Source organism: Protopterus annectens, chromosome 2.part0, assembly GCF_019279795.1.
Source record: "Protopterus annectens isolate FY-2018-M chromosome 2.part0, PAN1.0, whole genome shotgun sequence".
NCBI classification, from domain to species: domain Eukaryota; kingdom Metazoa; phylum Chordata; order Ceratodontiformes; family Protopteridae; genus Protopterus; species Protopterus annectens.
This window is the reverse complement of record NC_056728.1, coordinates 972,430,819-972,449,320: the sequence shown is the minus strand read 5'-3', so window position 1 is coordinate 972,449,320 and position 18,502 is coordinate 972,430,819. Positions and strand designations below refer to the sequence as shown.

Genomic DNA, 18,502 nt, shown 5'->3' with positions numbered 1-18,502 from the left:
TTCATGAAGGGAATCTGTTTTCTTTGACCATATTATTTTCAGGGTAATGCATTTATAAGTTTGCTGTAATGCTATATTTTAGGAGCTGGCTATCTGGGGTGAGGGAACAGAAGAAAATGACTCACAAGTTATACTCACCCCCCCCAAAAAAAAAACTATTGCTATTACATCCTTCTAAAGCTATTGACCCTATTCCCACATTTTAAATATCATCTAACAGTACTCCTATCACAGCATTCACTCAAACTAAACTATTAGGTGCAATTACAGATAATAATATGAAATTTGGTAAACATACATCTCATATCTCAAAAGTTCACAAAAAACTTGGTACCCTGTACAGATCCAAAAGTTGTCTAACCTCCGATAGTAAAATCAGCATTCCTAGTCTCCACACTACTCTATGCCTCCCCATTACTAACCAACCTAAATAAAAGTGACCTTAACAGACTGTTTGTTACAACAAAATAGCAACATTTGCCACCAACTCATCCTACAGGCCCCATTATTGTCATTCCCTTAAAAACTATCTTGGCTAGAATTACCAAACATGTTAACTTTTAATCAACTTAAAATAGACCATCAAATTCTTTATCAACCCAAAAAAAAAACTCCAGTCCTACAAGGACTCCCCCACCCCTGTATCAACAGTTGTCCACTAAGAACTACAAATAAAGCAGTGATTGACATTTCTAAAATATTAGTCTGGGGACTGCCTGTATACTACTGCTGTCACAAGAAAATTGAATACTCTTGCTATAGATATCTGATCTCTAGAAAACATGCAGAACTTTAAGAGCCTTCTTAAGACTTATTTATCCCACTAATGGGTATGTTCCTGCTTTAGGCCTGGGCAAATCCTATCAATTATCCCTACTTCCAACTCATTTTCTTTCTTATTTCGTAAAGCTACCTCATACAGAATTTCTAGTTATGCAAATTAGCATAACTTTATTGTGCTGTATTGACATTGTTACTACTTGTATGCATTATTTATTGTATTATTGTTGGTTGCTAGAAATGCTACTTTCCTACACATTTCTTACTCATTTATTGTATTAGTCTGCAGTTGTTCCTAATTTATATATTTTTTTTGTCTTCTGCTTTGGAGCTTTTCTCCATGGGCCTGCGCTGAAAATGGGCAACTCTGCCCAGCTGGACATTTCCTAGTTAACAAATGTAAAATAATAATAAATAAATTAAAATAATGGGGGAGAAAGCAGAGGTCTGACCTAATGCTTTTATGAATTTCTTAATGGTGTACTGAAATGCTGAGATTGCCACATAACAATCAAACATGCCACAAGTTATTCAGTACACCCTTTCCTCTCTCATTTGATCTGTCCAATATGTAACAATCCTTTATCTCTATTGAGTCCTGGCTAAGAAAGTCTCAGCTGAAACAAAAGTAATATCAACTTCTTAACGTGTTTCTAAGCAGAAGTTAGAGTTTAGGTAGGTTTTGGGCAACACCAGGAGTGAACTAGTAAATGCATGCAAAACTCCAAAGAGTTGTTATAACTGGCAGTAGGAAATTTGACCAACACATAAAACAAGCAGTCAGAAAGCTCATCAAACATGTGGGTTCCCCACTCTATTTTGTTTCTGTAAATGCTTAGTTTTTTTTTTTACATAAACTGACAGGAAAGGACCCCATTCCTAAATTAGAGAACAATTAGAGTACATGAAATTGGAAGTGATACAATCTTTGATAGCCAAGAGTGCTGTTATCAGCACCCACAATATGCTTGGAATTGCCTCCTCCTGCAGTTCAGACAGGGTTACATATATCAGTAGCATATTTAAGTACCGTTGTAAATTCTTTTTAGTTCTGTTGCTGCAACTACTTTTTGGAACTGCCTGGGTATGGTTTTCCATTTTGCTCTCATTTCTGCTTCCAAATCTTAATTACTGGGTGTAGCAATTTTAGTGATCAATGCAGCTTTTGTCTTTTTTTTCCTGAGCTACAATATCTTGATTTCTGTACAGAGCTAGACATCTTCTCACAGATGCTACTAGAAAAAAAATGCCTTAAACTACCTAAACTTCTGTATGCCATTCATACTTGCAAATCTGCAGTCTGCACAGAACTCAGCACTTGAGCAATGCTATAATAAAAAAATGCTGCAAACCATTCATATAAACCCTATATTTGCTTGGCCCTTAAACAGCTTATCTAGTCTGAAGTCTTGCATCACATAATGTACTCAACTATTAGTAGTGCCTAATCTTATTTGAAAATAATGTTAGCAGTACGCTGTGGTAATCCTCTCTAGTTAGAGCCTTATTGTCAAAGGACAAACTACCACTTCATGTACAAATCGAGTAACACTGCTGGAGATGCACTGCCCTGTACTCAGATTGCCTCTCCAAGATGTGGAATGATTTCTGCTTTCCCTCTGAAACAGACAGCTGCTGTACATCCTGAGGATAACGTTAACACACAGCTCTTTTTCTTATAGCATCAGGCTTCTTAATGTTTTTCTAAATATTCTTTGCCCCCACTGCCTGCTGACTTTCAGCCCTTTCTCAGCTAATTGGTCCATTTTTTTCTCCGTCACTGTGGTGTGGGTCAACCAAGAGGGGCCCATTCAGACAGCCATTGGGGTGCTTTGAGGGTTTTCCACTTAAGCCATACCTGCATAGACAAACACTTGGTTCACATAGTTGAAGGGGCATGCGACGGGCTGTCCTCACTGGTCATCTCTCACTTTTGCAAAGGGAATTGCCAGCAAACAGCTGTACAGCTTCCCTTAAGCACAGGAGTTTTTTTTTTCTCCAGTGAAATTGCAGAGCACCTGCTGTCAACCATGGTCCTCGGGAGAGGTAAGTTGGCTAAGCCCCTTCACTCATCTCCCTCCCTGCCTGGCTTCTACAGTGCCAGGGCCACTAGTCAAACAGCAAGTGTCTAGGTCTCAGTAAGGGTTCTGTCCCTCTCTGCCAGGCAGACTCCTAAATATAGTGGGACCTTATAGTGAATTTCTACTGAATTATTTTGTACTGCATCACTGATGCATCTCAGTTGTCTTATTTTGCATATGTTTAATGTACAGATCACATAATCTGATTTTTTTCTGTTTGATTGTACCACATCCGTGTGTGACAGTCACATATCATTGTTAATTTACACCAGTCCTGATGATTATTCTGTCCTTCATGAATATTTCTTAGAGAATTTTGAATGTACTTTAAATCTTCTCAGCATTATTTAATTCAGTAAGAAATGGAAATTTCTTTTTTCAACTTCATTGGTTATATTTATCCGCTGATGTGTTCAGTATTCTTTCACCACTGTTTTCAGTTTTTTAATTGTGTATAACATGTAGACTGCGTTGGGTTATTAGCTTTTAAGTATCTGTAGTGATATTTTGCTATGTGTATTGTTGCTTTTGTATATGAAGCATGGTTGTAATTCTGTTTGGAGCTTTTCTTCCCATATCTATGCGGAAAAGAGCTCTTTGCTCAGCTGGTTTAAATTAACTCTAGTTGCAATGTTCAAGAGGTCTAAGAACTGGAATAACTCTTGGGTGAATGTTCTTTGAGGTCAGTGAGCTGCAGGCATCACTAATAAACCATTTTTTTATTTACCTGCTTGTGTTTGGCATCGGATGATTAACTATTCCAAGAGGATACAGAAAATGCACAGTCATTACTGTCTGGGACATTTAAAGTCAGAAGTAAAGTCTGTTTGTTTAATTAATGGACTTGCTGTCCAAATAAAACAAAAGTTCATCCCTGTCCATATTCAAGCGCAGCTTGGATTTATGGATGGGAAACAAGAATTTACTCCAGGACTGTAGCCAATGTATAAAGGCAGCTCCTAAATGCTTTATCCTGTGTATGGGACCCCTCAAAACATGGAACCCCCTCAAATTATCTGTGGCATGATCCCAGTTATTCTGATTAGGGGTGATATATAATTATAGAGCATGGGATGGTTAAGGCCAATCTAGAATGAATTCAAACATCCAAAGGGGATGTTTGACAGGCTTAAAATGGTCCGCAAGGGCAGATGTTCTTTGTGTTTCACTGTTGCAGTCATCACCTGTGGGTTATCCCTGCTGTGGTAGCCCTTGGCTGGACCGAATATCAGAGTCAGTGTTTTTCTGTGACGGCTGCAGTCGCCTGTAGTCTGACGTCGGGTCATCAGTGCTATAAAGCAAGGCAGCCGACGTCATTACATCTGTCTTTCTTGCCATGGAGCCAGTAGCAGAAACAGTTCTGAAGAGTGCCGGTCGGTCGCTAACAGAGTTTGAATTTCAGCTGAAAACGTCTAAAGCTAAGTACCCCGTTGGGGACCCTTTTTTCTTGCACTAACCAATGTCCGAAAAAGTTAACAGTTGTCTCGCCTGTGGAAAGCAGATCCCACACCGAGACTTCCATTCTTACTGCGTCACTTGTTTAGGCCCAGACCACTATGTCCCCTGTTGTGGGTTCTGTGCCCCCTTCAGTGCGAGAACCATTTGCTGTAGAGTTTTTTGTAGACAGTTATTTTCGTGTTCCATCTTCACATTCTGATATGGCGTCCATCAGCCAACACTCCGTGGACATTCCGAAAAAATGCAGAGATATGGATACAGACAGACCACACAAGGTTAACCCTTCCAACGACGCTACTGCTAAGCAGGTCATCAGTTCTCTGGAATTCAGTGAGGTGCTTTCGCAGCCCCTGATGCCCAGTTCGATATCTACACAGGCCTCTGCCGAGACCCTTTTGGAGTCCGGTATGCCACAGAAGTCTTCTTCGTCTTGCGTGCCTTTGGCTGTCTCTGCCTCGGTTGGGTCTAGAGCTGCGACACAGGCACTGGCTTTCAAGGAGGCCTTTCGAACTAACTAATCTAGACAAAAACTGACGTTGTCTCTTACTGCTACCATCTCTCTCAGACCGGCGGATTCTCTCAGGCCTAGAAGCCAGGCCACTCCTAGGAAATCTGCTTCTAGCCACCATCTAGCTCCTGCTCCATCACCCCAAGCACAAATGCTTAAAATGGTGGAGAATCTCATCTCCCTTATCGGGGGTTGTCAGGCCACAACTTCTAAAAGGAAAGGCAGCCTTCTCCATAAATTGACAGAATAGGCTTCTGAGGAATATGACTATTAAGATTTTGAAGAGGAACAGCAACCTCTGACTGCTTTTGAGGATTCAGATGCAGAGGAATCTATCCCATCTGCCTCCCCTCCAGAGGACTTTTCCTTTGGGGAAACTCTTCACACCATCAGGGAACATTTCCAATGGGAATCTCAGGACTGCCTCCAGTCTAAGAAAAGACCTATCCAGTCTAAGAAAAGACCTAATTTGGATCTGCCCCAGCACAGACCCCTAGCCACCCCCACCCCCCATTTTAGAAGTGGTGGATGATGTTCTCCATTAATCCAGCTTAGCCCCTGATGCCCTCCCACCTGCTCCCGGTAAACCTGACAGGTATTACAGAGTACCAGATTATTACAAATAACTGTACAGAAATCCTGCTGCAGACCCAGAGGTCATTACACAGGGACCTAAAGGAGCTAAGACTAGTTCCGCCAAGAATCCTATTCCTTCTGACAAGGACTCCAGAGCTCTGGACAGATGGGGTAAAAAAGTATACACCTCTGCAACCTCAGCTGTCAGAGGACTCAGTTGTCAGTTCCATATGTTAAAATTTCAGCAACACACTTTGGAACTATTAAAACAAAAGATTTCTACCTTTCCTGACTGTGCCAGTTCAAAAGAGTTAGCAGATTTATTGTACTCTACTTGTCAAGTGGAAAAACACTCATTACACTGTGGATATGATGCCCTAGAAGCCTCTGTCAGGGTAGCAGTGACAGGATCTGTCATTAGGAGACATGCATGGCTGAAGGAACAACCTCTCCCTGATTATGTCAAGTCTAAACTTATTGATGCACCCCTAGATAAGGAGTGCTTGTTTGGAGTAAAAGCAGAAGAGGTGCTTAAAAAGATGGAAGACAAAGCAAAATCCATGCAAACTATAAAAGATTTATTTCAGGTTCAACCTCCAAGGTTCAGTAGGAACTTTCCCTCTAAGCACTGGTCCTTTCCTGCACCTAGCAGACAGGGCCAAGGTAAGCCCTGTAGGGACAGACAAGCCAGGCCCCTATCCCAGGGCCAGCAGAGAAGCAAACTGGACCACTTTTTAGCCCCAAACGCAGGGAGTTCTAAGCAACCCTTCTGTGGCAAAAACTCACAGTGTCTCCCCTTTCCTCCTCTGCCCTCCCTTCACTCATCAAAAACTAGGAGGAAGGCTCTCCCTCTTCAATGAAAATTGGCTTTCTGTAACAAAGGACCAATGGGTCTTAAAGATAATTTTTCAGGGATACAAATTCTCTTTCAACAAACTCCCAATTCCAAGAGGGTACCCAGACTTACCTCCAAATCAGTGGGCAGAGGCATTGAAACAGGTCATATTCCAGGGGCCAGTAGAACCTGTCCCCTCAGATCAAATTGGCAAAGGCTTTTATTCCAGACGATTCCTTGTTCCCAGAAAAGAGGGCACTTGGCACTCCATCTTGGATCTATCCATTCTGAAGACCTCCCTGGTGGTCCCCAGATTCAAAATGCTAACTTTGTAGCAGCTGCTGCCTATGCTAACAAAAATGCCTGGCTAGTGACCCTAGACCTAAAAGATGCCTACCTACACATCCCCATAAGGGAGTCCTGCAGGAAATTTCTGCCCTTCAGAGCAGGATCACAACACTTTCAGTTCTCTGCACTGCCCTTTGGCTTATCTACTGCACCCAGAGTGTTCACCAAATGCTTAGCCTCGGCCTTAGGATTTTGCAGACAGAGAAATATACAGATTTACCCTTACCTGGATGACTGCCTCATTCAGGCAGAGGGCAAAGAAAAGCTGCTCCAGGACCTTCTCTTTGTCAAATCCCTCCTAACCTCCCTAGGGTTCACCATCAACGAGAAGAAATCAAAGCAAACTCCCACCAGGAAGATCATTTTCTTGGGAGCTGTACTAGACACAGCATCCCAAATGACCTTCCTATCCCCAGAAAAGCAGAGCTTCCTGCCTCTCTACTTTACCCAGCTGGCATCCAGAAGTCACCTCACCATGAGGAAGTTCCTGCAAGCCGTGGAGTACATGGAATCTTGCATCCTTCAAATGCCTCTGGCCAGGCTTCACATGAGAAAACTTCAGTGGTATCTAAAGAACCTTTGCTGTCAGCACTCAGTCTCTAGAGACCTCTCTCCCTCTGATCCCATGTATAAGGGCTGAGTTTCTCTGGTGGGCAGAGGCCTGTGCCAAGAACAAGGGTCTTCCATTCATCCTCCACCCTACCAGCCAGACCATCAACACCAATGCCTCAGACATTGCTTGGGGTGCTCACCTAGCAGGCAGGTGCACCCAAGGTCTTTGGGATGCTCAGCACCTTCACTTACACATCAGTCAGAAAGAAATGATGGCAGTACAAAAGGATCTGGCATCCTTCAAACCCCATCTCAGGCCAGGGGTTTTCCTTATAAAAACAGACAACACCACAGTAATGTGGTATACTAACATACGGGATGGGGACAATCTTACCCTCTGTGCAGGCTAGCCATGAGCCTCTGGCTGACTGCTGACTCCATGGGTCTACACCTAATTGCCCAATACCTACCAGGGGTCAACAACACCCTGGCAGACCACCTAAGCAGAAACTTACTGCACCCCCACGAATGGCAACTCCACGGGGAAAATCTTTCTGCAAATCACTCAGGAGTGGTGGACTCCAGAGGTGGATCTCTTTGCCTCACATCTCAACCACCAGCTGCAAAAGTTCTGTACCAGGGAGTATCACCTCCTAGCATAGAAGTTGGATGCCTTGACCTTCCCCTGGAATTCCCTCTTTGTGTACGCATTCTCTCCTCTGCCCCTTATTCCAAAGGTTGTTGTTGTTAGTCTTTCGGCTTTTCCCGGTACTAATCAAAATAAAGGAGGAGAGACCAAAGGCCATTCTCACTGCTCCAGATTGGCCCAGAGAGCATTGGTACCCCTTACTGTGCAGCCTGACCAGCAGCTTCCTCTGATCTCAGACCTCTTGACCTAGGTACCTAGGTAAGGGGGAGATACTGCACCCAGACTTGCAGGCTGTCAGTCTTTCGGCATGGCTTATACCTTAAAAGCTAACAAGGAGTCCCTGTTAAGCAAACAGGTCCTAGACATTCTCACATAGGCCAGAAGGCCCAGCACTAGAAAATCTTACGCAGGGAAATGGAAAAGAGTCTGCTCTTGTAGCCAGTCCAGAGGGACCAGTACCTCCCATCCTTCCATCCTGCTTATCTTGGATTACCTAGCCGAGTTGCTCAATAGTGGCCACTCCTTCTCTTCTATTAAAATCCATGCCTCAGCCATTTCAGCTCATTATGATTCAGACCCACCCCTCTTCTCTCATCCTTTGATTAAACAATCCCTCAGAGGGGCTTCTAATATCAAACCTCCCAGAAGGCCTCCCATGCCAGCCTAGGACCTGAATTATGTTTTAGAAAAACTAACCTTACCTCCTTTCAAATCTGCTGCTTCAACAGAATTGAAATACCTCTCCTGGAAGGCGGCCTTCCTACTAGCTATCACCTCAAGCCAGAAGAATTTCAAAACTTCAGGCACTCATGGCTGTTGAGCCCTTTTATCATTTTCCATGTATACAGAGTCTCCCTGTGGACTAACCCCTCCTTTATGCCCAAGGTGGTATCTGATGTGACCCTCAACCACCTACACCTACCCACCTTCTTTCCCAACCCTCAGAACAAGGGGGAAGAATTCTGCACTCGCTAGATGTCCACAGACAACTCGGATACTATGTGGACTGTACTAAGTCCTTCAGAAAAACAGACCAACTGCTTGTCAGCTTTGCCTCAGGGGCAGAGGGGAAACCCGTTTCCAAGCAAACCATTTCTAAATGGATATCACACTGTATCCATTTCTGCTACAGACTACATGGGAAACCCCCCAAGTCTATTCATACCCATTCCACTAGGGCAGGCTCCACTTTCACAGCCTTCCTCAGATGAGTCCCCACCAGGGACATCTTAGAAGCTGCCACCTGGACCTCTGTCCATACCTTTACAAAGCATTACCACCTACCTCTTTTTTCTAAGTCTAGGGCAGGGTTTGCCTCTGCAGTTCTGCAGGGCCTACTGACCCATTCCTAGGGCTCTAACCTGTCCTTCCACCCCTCTCCTTAGCTTTGGGAATCCTCACACAGGTGATGACTGCAACAGTGAAACACAAAGAACATAGTACAGTTGTGTACACTTACTATAAATGTAGATGTTTGAGTGTATTCACTGTTGCAGTCCTGGTTTCCCTCCCTCCGTCCCCCTTATATCCTCTTTTCCTAGGGGGACATAAGCTTCCCACAGTGGCTTTTAGCCACCAGGACCACTTTACTTTATTTCCTTGTGCTTCTGATGGGTTAGGGCAAGAAAAACTGATGTAATGATGTCGGCTGCCTTGCTTTATAGCACTGACGACCTGATGTCAAACTACAGGCGAATGCAGCCGACGCAGAAAAACATTGACTCTGGTATTCGGGACGCCCGAGGGCTACCACAGCAGAGATAACCCACAGGTGATGACTGCAGCAGTGAATACAGTCGAACATCTACATTTATGGTAAGTGTACACAACTGTACGTTATTGTAGTACTTGCCTGTTAAACTATGAGTCTATGAACCTAATCAGTACAGTGTGAGCTGCATTAGTAGATTCATCAGTTAGTGTGTCTCAGCAATTTAAACAGTTACCACTGTAAAATACCCCATCACATATCTTCTTTGTAGTTATTAGTCCTTCGTTGTATCAGTTGCTGAATTCATACCTCCTCCTGAACATTATTCTGCATGTATTGTTGCCACAAGTTCCATTTATTTCTGTGTCTTTTTCACCTTTCCTTCTCTAAAGATCCCAGTTCCATTTTTTTAAATCTCTCTTACTGTATTCAATACTTCAAATACAGTGAGTTTAGGCTTTAATTTCCATTTTCTATTTTTTTTTTAGTTTTGTTTTGGCAGCCAACATAATTAAACATGATATGGCAATTCATATTGTATGTCTAAGCTCCTCCTAATTGACTTCATCATTGTATCAGGGAATGCAAATGCTTCCATTGCCCTACTCCTAAAATCCCAGCTTACACTGTTAAGTACAATTCTATACACACAAATACAAGCCTCTCAAGTTTTAACTGGCTAGAACAACATCATATAACTGGCTGTTGCCCATACAATCATTTATAAATCCCATGCTTTTCCTGCACTAAGTTCTATTCTTCCCAACACCCAAGCAGACCCCTTTGATGTTCTTCGTGTTTCACTGCTGCAGTCCTAGCCATTGGGTTATCCATGCTGTGGTAGCCATCAGTTGGTCCGAATACCAGAGTCAAGGTTTTGTGCATCGGCTGCTGTCGTTTGCTAAGTGACGTCAGGTCGTCAGCTATAAAGGAGAGCAGGCAACATCATTACCTCACTGTTTCATGCCATGGAGCCCGTAGCAGAAGCAGTTCACAACAGTGCTGGTCAGCTGTTTACAGAATTCAAACTTCAGCTGAAAATGTCTAAAGCTAAGTACCCCGTTTTGGATCCTTCCTTTTTCTTGTACTAGCCGATGTCCAAAAAAGTCAATAACTGTCTTGCCTGTGGAAAGCAAATACCACACCGAGACTTCCATTCTTCCTGCATCACTTGCTTAGGCCCAGTTCATGATGTACCCTGCTGTCCGATGTTCATCATGTTTCACTGTTGCAGTCATTACATTTGGGTAATCTGCTGGCAGGTTGCCCTCAGTCGGCCTGATTAACAAAGTCTTGGGTCCTGCATCAGTTGCTGTCCCTTCTTCCATGATGTCAGGTCATCAGGGGTATAAAACATGCAGCCGATGCCATTACATCAGTCTTTCTTGCCGCGGTGCCCGAAGCAGAAGCAGTTCGCAAGTGCCAGTCAGCCGACTCCTGAAATTTTCATTTTCAAGTTTCAGAACCGAAGTCTTCAACTAAAATTGCTCCTTACCGATGTCAGTAAAAGTTAATAACTGCATTACTTGTATGAAGCAAATACTTCATAAGGATTTTCATTTGTACTGCATTCCTTTCCTAGGCCCTGACCACGACCTACCTTGCTGTCGGTTTTGTGCTTTAATCAGCGCACTATCCGTCATCGGTACATTTTTGCTTCTAAATATTTCAGATCTTAGATTTAATTATCCAGAAATGACGTCGGTTAGCCATCCCACTACCAGAATACCGAAAAAATGCAAAGAAAAAGACAGAGACAGGCCATTGAGATCCAAAACTGCCGACGACGCTTCTCCTAAGCCAGTCGCCAGTTCGCCGGTACTCAGGTGCTTTTGCAACCCCTGATACCCGCTACTTCTGATTCACAGGCCTCTACTGAGACCCATTCAGAGTCGGGTATGCCACGAGATGCTTCACATATGGAACCCGCACATGTCTTTCCCTTGGATGTGTCCGGAGCCGCTGAGCAGGCACTGTCTTCTGAGGGTGTATTCAGGCCTACAGACTTGAATATTAAACCGACTCCAACTTCAGTACTAAGGCCTAAATCTCGTTCTATGTCTAAAAAACCGACCCCCAGGCCACATGTTCAGGCCCCTATGCCTAAAAAACAAATGATTAAAATGACTGAAGATTTAATTACTCTAATCAGGGGTACTCAACCCCCCCCCCCCCCAAGAGGCATAGGATTGAACTTGAATATGAATCTTCTGAACAGGACTCTGTTTCTTCTGACTCTTCTAATGATCTCGATTTGTCCATACCTACGTATGAGGACTCTGATGCAGATGATTCCATTCCTTCTGTCTCTCCACCTGAGGATTTTTCTTTTGGGGAAACTTTACATACCTTAAGGGAACATTTCCACTGGGAAAGTCAGGATTTCTCTGAATCCAAAAAGAGGCTTAGGGATTTCCTTCTTCTTCCTCAGCATAGGCCTTTGGCTATACCTGCTGTACTAGACATTGTTGATGTGTTTTCGGAATCCAGTATGACCCCTGATTCCTTGCCTCCAGCCCCTAGCAAACTAGCCAGGTACTACAGGGTTCCTGAGTCCCACAAATTCCTTTTCAAGAATCCTGTTGCGGACCCTGAAACCATTTCTCAGGGACCCAAGGGCATTAAGGCTTCTACTGCTAAAAATCCTACCCCTTCTGATAGAGACTCCTGGGCACTGGATAGATGTGGTAAAAAGGTATGTACTTCTGCAACCTTGGCAGTCAGTGCTTTACATTGTCAATTCCATATGTTAAAATATCAACAGCATATCATGGGACTGCTTAAACAGAAAATTATGTTGATTTCTGACTGTGTGGAGAATAAAAATTTACAGGATTTATTGCATTCAGCTGAACAAGTTGGCAAACATACTTTGCAATGAGATTTTGATTCCTTAGAGGTGTCTTGCAGGGCTGCTGATGTTCATCGTGTTTCACTGCTGCAGTCATTACACTTGGGTTATCCTGCTGTCAGGTGGTCCCGCAGTCAGCCAGAGTTCCAAAGTCTTGGTCCGGCGTCAGTTGCTGTCGCTTTCTCCCTGACGTCAGTGCGACCGGGGTATATAAGATGCAGCTGACGCCATTTTCTTCAGTCTTTCTTGCCGCGTGGTGCCCGAAGCAAAAGCAGTTTGCAAGTGCAGGTCGGCCGACTCCTGAGATTTTCAATTCGAATTTCAGAACCAAAGTCTTCAATAAAGCTAAATACCCCATTGGGGAAACTTTTTCTTGCCTCAGACCGATGTCAGTAAAAGTTAATAATTGTATTTCTTGTGGGAAGCAAATACCTCATAAGGATTTTCATTCTTACTGTATTCCATGCCTAGGCCCAGACCACGACGTCATTAGTTGTCGGTTTTGTGCTAGATTTAACAAGCGCACTATTAAATGTCAGTTTGACTTTGCTCGCCATTACTTTGGCCGAAGGTTCAATTATACCATGCCGTCGGAACAACCGACGACCGGAATACACAAAAAACTCAAAGACAAGGATAAGGACAGGCATCCAAGGCCCAAGACTGACGATGAAGCCTCTTCTAGGCCAGTCGCTGGCTTGCCGGTTCTCAGTGAGGTGCTTTCGCAGCCCCTGACACCTGCTACCTCATACCACAGGCCGCTCCCGACTCCCACGTGGAGATGTCTAGGCCTCTGGAAACTCAAGATATTGGGCCTATGGAAACTAACCCCTCAGATGGGTACGGAGCCACTGAGCAGGCATCGGCTTCTGAGGGTGTTTTCAGACCTTCACAACTTACCATTAAATCTACAGCCAAGTCTAAAACTCCATTAAAGACAAAGAAGCAAGTACAGCATTCACCTGGACAGGCCTCCATACCTAAAAAACAGATGCTTAAAATGGCCGAAGACTTAATTATTCTGATCAGGGGTTCCCATCCCCCTCCAGGTAAAAAGCCTAGGCAGGATACAGACTATGATTCCTCTGACCAGGTTTCCATTTCTTCTGATTCCTCTTCAGACCAGGGATGCTCTTTACCCCCTATGAGGACTCTGATGCTGAAGAATCAATTCCTTTAGCCTCTCCTCCTGAGGATTACTCTTTTGGGGAAACTTTACATACCGTGAGGGAGCATTTCCATTGGGAGGGCCAGGATTACTCAGAATCCAAGAAAAGGCTCAGAGACTTTCTTTTATTGCCTCAGCACAGGCCCCTTGCTATTCCGCCAGTGTTAGTGGATGATGTGTTTTCTGAATCCAGTTTAAATCCTGATTCTTTGCCCCCTGTTCCAGTCAAACCAGACAGGTACTACAGAGTCCCTGACTCTCACAAATTTCTTTATAAAAACCCTGTTGCTGACCCAGAAACTATTTCCTAGGGTCCCAAAGGGGTAAAGGCTTCCACAGCTAAAAATCCAGTTCCCTCTGACAGGGATTCTAGAGCATTAGACAGATGGGGGAAGAAAGTTTACACTTCTGCGACTTTAGCAGTGAGGGCTTTAAATTGTCAGTTTCACATGCTTAAATACCAACAATATTTAATGTCTCTGTTAAAACAGAAAATGCTTACAAGTTCAGAACATCCTGACTATAAGGAAATGCAGGATTTATTGCATGCAGCTGAACAAGTGGGAAAACATACTCTACAATGTGGTTTTGATTCATTAGAGGCTTCTTGTAGAGCAGCAGTTACAGGATCTGTGATATGAAGGCATGCTTGGTTAAAAGAACAAGGCTTACCTGATCATGTTAAGGCAAAATTATTGGATGCTCCTTTACGGCAGCATATTTTATTTGGTGTTAAGGCAGAAGCAGGGACGTCGGGAGGCATACGCACTGTACTGATTTCAGTACAACTTTTTTAGAAGAGGGGGTAGCTCTTAAAAAAAAAAATGTACATACGTATTTTTTACTTTTGAGGGAGTGTTGGTTCCTTTAAGGAGAATACCAGCTTGTCGGAAGTGAGCTCACGTCATGTCCGGCTGGCTGCGAGCGGGAGATGGGCAGTAGTGAGAGAACGAGTGGAAGAAGACAAATGGATTATCGCTGCGAGTGGAAAATTGTAAGGCAAGCACGAGCAGATTGTGTGTGTGTGTGTGTGTGTGTGTGTGTGTGTGTGTGTGTGTGTGTGTGTGTGTGTGTGAATGAGTGAGAGAGAGAGAGAACATGGAGCTATAGGAAGGAGGGCTTGGATTACCGCTTTTCCAATAGGGTTAATGCAACTGTATTTAGTTTTACTTTTAGCAGTAAGTGTCCTTAAGGCATATTTTTTAGTCATCTACTTTTGGTATGGATTGAAATAACTAATTAAATGATTCCTGGCTTATTCTTGCACAGTTGTTGTGTGGATATTTTTCTCCTTGGTGAGAAATGGTGATCCCTGCTTTCAGCAATGAAAATACTTTCAGTAATGGGGTGGAATATTAATTTTAAACAACTGGAAAAAACTCAGTCGAATGCTTTGGAATCAGGCTGCATGAGAAAGCTCTTTCAGCAATCCACTATCTGCCTTTTCAAATACACAGGCATTTAGAAGTATGTGCACTGTACACAGCTGTGTACATTTTGTCAAGAGGAGTGGCATCACAATCATGACTTCACTCTGTGTGTGTGTGCGTGTGAGAAAATGCCCCCACATAATACACCTGCTGGCTATAGGTGTTCAGGCTCAAACCCTGTACCTTTGCTTCAGGGTAAGAAGAGCCTAAAGCCCTTAACCACCACCATTTCTGAACTTCGTTCAGATTTGTTTTTCTAATGGTTGTTAAGTATGGTGAGAAGTGAGAACTGAGAACTGAAGTTGTATTTCCCCCATTATTGTTTTTGTTGTTTGTCCAGGTTTTTTGTGCTAAGGTGTGAAGTGAGTACTGAATTTGTATTCCCTCATTATTGGCGTTTTTTTGTCCAGGTTTTTTGTGCTAAGAGGTTGAGAGCTATCTAAATGATAGCCATTAAGTTTGTCTTCCTATGTTTCAAACTGCTGATTTAGCATAGTGGTATGATGCACTGACTGTAGTGCATATGGTTCTGGGTTCAAGACATGCACAGTGATAACATAGCATTTTATTCTAGCAGCTTTCCAAAATTATACAAGCAATGTTTAAAATGTGTCCCTGGTTTTTGGGCTTTTGTCCCCCCCCCCCCCAATAAATGTTGGCTTTTTCCAGATTTATTTTCTGCAAAGTTAAGAGATACAGCTGAGTGTCGACATTTTACTGCTGAGAGCTGCAGGGGGACTAAAGTTTAGTGCTGCTTATGCTGAGTCTGCTTGTACTGTTAATAGCACAACAGATAGTGTACTTGCTTTTGATGCAGAAGGCTGTGGGTTCTTCTCCCACAGTAGGTAGATGCATTGCTAATACTGTACTGTGTTGTAAAGGGGGGTGGATGCTGTAGTCCGTTTTGGCGAAGATATCTAGTAGTAACTATGAACCTGTTATCAGTTTGCCATCCATTCCATATTGCAATATTACTAGCGTATCATTGTTTTTAATGCAACATAGGCAATTTATTCCTCAAGGGCAGCAGGCACTTTATTTGTAAATGAAACCATGAAATATAAAGTTGTTTGCTAGCAGCAGCCTCTTCATTAGTTACAGATTTCTTTAATGTGGAATTATGTAGATGGCTTTTACTAGTTCAGAGATTGTGCATATTTACTGATACTGGTGAACTGCAGAAGTTTGAGTAGACTTTTATGGTGGAAATGTTATGAATTGGGCTATTTTGTCATTATTGGTGCAGCATTTTGTTTCATTGTTACTGGAAAAATGTTCAAAACAATAAATTTAAAATGCTCCCTAACAACTATACTGTATTGTACAAGGAATATAATTTAATACAATCAGGAAGGTGTATCAAAGAGCACATGTATGTTTCATGTGCAAGGAGCCTATGATTTGAAAACAGCCCAAAGTTAATCTTTATCTGCCACTGGCAAAATGTATTTTCTTTGAATGTGGGTTTCAATGCTGTTTCAATGAATGTGAGTTTCAAGGGCAGAGAAGTTTTAATGCTAAGTCTAGTTTCATTGTGAAACTGCATTGCTTTGTTTAGCAGATATTTATTGGTGTTCGTGCTGTAAAATGCAAAATAAAACTTTTCTGGCAAATCATTTAGGAATGAAGTCACTAAATAATGACCAACGTTAAGTTTCAGATGTCATAATCTTCAGATAAATGCATGCTAAAGCAAGACCTGATATTCTATCAACTGTCTTAAGTTTATCCAAGATCAATTGTTAGTACTGTTTGTATGTTCCCCCAATATATTTGGCCTTGTCCAAATTTCCTGCATTAAGAGGTTGAGAGGTATGTGCAAATAAATCGCTTTATAGAATTAGGAATCTCCAAACCTCTCAACTGTCCCCAATTTTGGCTCAAAATGTTGCTCTCCCCCTAATAATCTCTCCGCAAAATATCAATTTTGGAAGAAAACATGGAGGGTTTACTTTTATAAATAACTGTAATGATCAGAGTTATACATTACTTTTATTTCAGAAATGCATGTAGATTCTCTAATTTTGTCAAGTTAACTGTGCTCATATTAAAATGGTGTCCCTACTTTGACAGGTTCCCAGCTGTATTGTCTGGCAATTTTATATTTTTGCATCACTTTTTTGGTCCGTTTTTCATAAAATTGTGGTTTTCTGGCAAATTAGTGGCAAATCGTTAAAGACTGAAGTTAGAAAATAATGGCAGACATTTGAGTTTCAGATTTCATACCTTTCAGAAAATTTGTACTAATGCAAGACCTACTACTATTCTATTATCTTTCTAAGTTTATAAGAGCAATATTTAAAAAAATGTCCTTATTTTTTGGCCTTTGCCTCAGTTTTATTTATGAGCTTGTTGCTCTAAGAGGTTGAGAGGTATGTGTGTGTGTGTGTGTGTGTGTGTGTGTGTGTGTGTGTGTGTGTGTGTGTGTGTGTGTGGTAGGTAGGTAGCATACCTCTCAACTGTCCAAATTTTGCAGAATGTCCAGATTTTTGCCCCATATTTTTTGTCTGTTCCTCATAAATTTTGTGATTTTTCTAGAAATCATTGAAGGCTGAAGTTGCTAAATAATGACAGACATTTGAGTTTCAGACTTCATGTCCTTTAGAAAAATTCATACTAGCACAAATCATACAAGCCCACAAAAGGGCGGTGCAGTGGTGCAGTGGTTAATGCTGTCGCCTCACAGCAAGAGGTTCTCCGGTTCGATTCTCGGCTAGGGTGCCGTCTGTGTGGAGTTTGCATGTTCTCCCTGTGTTCGCGTGGGTTTCCTCCTACATTCTAAAGACATGTTTCTAGAGCATTTCTCCCTGGGCCTCCACTGAAAACAGGATCTGTGGAACCTAGTCAGACTTTCCCAGTCAACAAATGTTAAATAAAATCCTGTTATTCTAGCAACTTTCTCATACTAGCACAAATCCTGTTATTCTAGCAACTTTCTAAGTTCACGAGAACATTATTTAATATCTGTCCCTGTTTATTTTAGGCTTTGTCCATATTTCTTACACTAAGAGGTAGGTAGGGGTGTGTGTGTGAATGAAACACCCTAGTTAGGGGTAGCAGGTAACAAAAGCATGAATCCTCTACCCCAACTACCATGCTGCATTTTTCAAAGAACTGACTTTCAGGTTCATTTTCAATTCAAGGAACCGAGTTTGAGTGAATTTATATATTACTGAAGAGGCATTACAGCGAATGCCTCTTCATCGACACTAAAAGAGCGAACCGTGAATTACAAGAATGGCCGTAGCTTGGCTGGGGAGGGGGGTAGCAGTTTGAGAGCTGTGAGTACAAATTTGAAAATCCAAGCTACACCCCTGGGCAGAAGAGGTATTAAAGAAAATGGAGGATAAGGCAAAATCTATGCAAACAGTGAGGGCTTTCTTACAGGTACAACCTCGATTTAGCAGAAATTGACCCTCAAAAAATTGGTCCTTTCCAGTGTCAGACAGACCACAAAGAGGCAGATACAGACGCCAAAAGGGCAGATCTCAGCCCCAAGGCTCTTACAGGCCACGACAGTGGGGTGCTTCAACCCCAAAAGGAGGGGAAGACAAA

General features: G+C 42.6%; 1 protein-coding gene across 1 annotated transcript in view; it reads left to right on the top strand.

Moving 5' to 3' along the window:
- Positions 1-18,502, top strand: part of LOC122792799 (extracellular matrix organizing protein FRAS1-like) — a 4,352,848-nt gene that overhangs the window by 343,361 nt on the left and 3,990,985 nt on the right. The gene's annotated exons all lie outside the window — the stretch shown is intronic.